Below are 3,240 nucleotides of genomic sequence, written 5' to 3'. Positions count from 1 at the left end.
TGGGTCTGTCATCCTCCGTCACCCCGCCAGGTGATGTCTGCCTCCACTGGGCCGCCTGCAGCAAGAATCCTGTTAGGTTAGCCTAGCAAAAAATTCCCTCCTTACCTCTGATGTTTTTCCCTAGTAATTGTCCATCCACTGACCCCCACCCTGCTCCCTGGCTATAAATTCCCACTTTGCCTTGTGTTCCGGTTCAAGATTAATCTCTCTCCTGCCAAAACCCCATTGCAGTGGTCTCTACACCTATTGCCATAATACCCCCGAATTAAATCTCCCTTCCTATTATTGTTTAACAAGTATCATGACTAACATTTTCTTATAAGGACACCAGTTATATTAGATTACTGGCTCACACTACTCCAGTGTGACCCCATCTTAACTAATTATATCTGCAATGCCCTTATTTCCAAATAAGATCACGTTTTAATGGGTGCCTGGGTGACTCAGTCACTTAAGCATTGGACTCTCTCTCTCTCTTTTTTTTAGAGACTCTTTCTCGTTTGTTTATTTATTTATTTTGAGAGAAACAGAGCGCAAGTTGGGCAGGGGCAGAGAGAGAGGGAGAGAGAGAATCCCAAATAGACTCTGCACTCAGTACAGAGCCCGATGCAGGGCTCAAACCCATGAAGCTGTCAGATCATGACCTGAGCTGTAAGCAAGAGTCGGACGCTTAACTGACTGAGCCACCCAGGTGCCCCAGCATTGGACTCTTGATCTCAGCTCAGGTCTTGATCTCAGGGTCATGAGTTCACACCCTGTGTTGGGCTGTGTGCTGGGTGTAAAGCCTACTTTAAAAAATGCATTTTGAGGTGCTGGGGGATTAGGACCTCAACATATCTTTTTTTTTTTTTTTTTTTTTAAATACACTCCATGCCTAATGTGGGTTTTGAACTCGACAACCCTGAGATCAAGAGTCACATGCTCTACTGACTGAGGCAGCCAGGCACTCCCTCAACATGTCTTTTTCAATTCAACCCATAGCCATTCAACCCATAACAGGAAGCCTCACTGCTGTACACATAAAACATAGTGTAATAGACATTCTAATGTCACCTCATACACTTTTTCCCCCTCTTCTGGTAGTATTCCTTGCTCGTTTCCTCCCGTGGGAGAGTATTATCGCCCAGCCCTTTACACCTGTGACTCCATACCCCCGGCTGCACAGGACTGAGATGTCACTCAAGCAGGGCAAGTAATGTCCTCCCTCAGATTTTTCTACATAGAGCTAATAGAGGGAAAGCCCTTACTCTCTGGGATGTGGGGTTTGTGCATGAAACCCCAGACCTGCTGCAGCTATGTCCCCAAATACACGGAGAGAACTTGTCTGCAGGAGGTGAAAATGAAGCCAAGAGGAAGAAAAGAGCTGAGACGAGGGACAGAGAGCCAAGGCCAGATAGCTTAGAGGTTCTTGCTTCTAGCTTTTCCCAGCGCTCAGTCCCAGCTCTTCCAGGGTCACGACACTAATCATGCCCGCTTTGTGTTCGGACAAGTTGGAGTTGGTTCTGTGACTTGGAAGGAAAGGAGTCCTAGGAGATTCATGCAGCATAGTGAAGATAAAAGAGACAGAGCATTAAGGGAACCTTGAGGGCTTTACCTTGTGGGAACCCCCTGAGAGCCCCCAAGGAGGATGACATCCTCCCAGAGGAGCAGTGGGGCTGGGTGGAGAAAAGAAGTGGACTCTGAAAGATACTTGGTGACACTTTGGGGGGCTGAGGCATGTATCTCTATAGAGGAGCCACTCAATCAGGAATTTTGGTGTTAAAGCTCAGCTGGACTTTGTTATGCCCCCGGGGACCTGAAGAGATTTCCATTAGAAATGAGAGGACTATCAAAAGACTAGTTGACATGGAGAGCCTGGCTGTCTCAGTCAGTTGAGCATCCAGCTCTTGGTTTTGGATCAGGTCATGATCTCATGGTTGTGAGACCGAGCCCTGCACTGGGCTACGTGCTGGGCACGGAGTCTGCTTAAGATTCTCTCTCTCCCTCTGCCCCTCACTCATGCATGCACTTTCTCTCTCTCTCTCTCTCTCTCTCTCTCTCTTTCCAAAAAAAAAAAAAAAAAAAAAAAAAAAAAAAATTGAAAAAACAATGAAAAAGAAAGAAAAGAAAAAGACTAGTTGACGAGTCTAGAATCCTAGCAAGGTGGACCTACACAAGCTATATGACATAAATTTACTGGTTTCAGGCTCTGATGTCTGTTTTCACAGTGTAATATGCCTATCAGGAAGATATTAATTTATTCATCATTCAACAAATATTTATTAAGGGCCTATTATGTTTCAGGTGCATTGTAAGGATGAGTAGTGGTACACAAAAGACGTAATTTCTGCTCCCATGGAGCTTTCAGTCTATGGGGGAACATATATTCAACAACAAATAAATACTCTAGTAAATGTATAACTACCAATTATAGTATTATAAAGGAAAGTTATGGGAAGAAATTATGAGAGACCTATACTACTTTTTTAAGATTTTATTTTAATTTTTTTAACTGATAATTTATTAAAAAGGTTGATTTAAGTATCTGCAATGGTGACTTCAACCTCGACTCCTGACTCAATACTGATGGAAGTAATCTGTTTGACAATCTCAGAAGGACTGTGCAAATCAATGAGTTGCTTGTGGATCCTCATCTAAAAACGATCCCAAGTCTTAGAACCTTCACCACAAGGAGTTTTGCTTGTAGTGATTCTCAGAATCTCGGTAGGCATCCAAACTGGTCCTTTCACTCTGAGATTCTTTTCTTTTGTGCCTCTGATAAAGTCAACACATACCTTCTCCAAAGATTTTATGTTGTGACTGGTTAGAGTAATTCTAATTCAGTGAATCTCCACCTTTGGTTCCACAGGTGTCTTCCTGGTGTCTTTAAAAGCCATGGCTGCGGCCTGGCTTCCTGACGGACTTGTTCCTCGGCCAGAGTGAACAGCTGTGAGTCAGCAGAGATTTTATTTTTAAGTAATCTCTACACCCAATGTGGGGCTCAAACTCACAACCCTGAGATCAAGAGTCGCATGCTCTACCAATTGGGCGAGCCAGATACCCCAAGAAACCTACTTTACATCAGAAGGTTTAAAAAGGCCTGAGGAGAGAGTATCAAGACTCGCAGGTTGAGTAGAAGTTTGTCAGACAACAAATGTATGGGGAGAGGAATGAAAGGCAAGGCAAGGGAAGGAAAGAGAATTCCATGCAAGGGAAATAGTAGATGCAAAGACCCTATAGCCAGAAAGAGCTTGACTAGAA

General features: G+C 43.9%; 1 pseudogene; it reads right to left on the bottom strand.

The window, feature by feature from the left end:
• Positions 1-2,516: 2,516 nt before the first annotated feature.
• On the bottom strand, positions 2,517-2,926 carry LOC115518565 (annotated as a pseudogene).
• Positions 2,927-3,240: the final 314 nt, after the last annotated feature.

The sequence above is a fragment of the Lynx canadensis genome, chromosome B4, assembly GCF_007474595.2.
Source record: "Lynx canadensis isolate LIC74 chromosome B4, mLynCan4.pri.v2, whole genome shotgun sequence".
Lineage (NCBI taxonomy): Eukaryota > Metazoa > Chordata > Mammalia > Carnivora > Felidae > Lynx > Lynx canadensis.
This window is presented reverse-complemented; position numbering and strand designations above follow the sequence as displayed.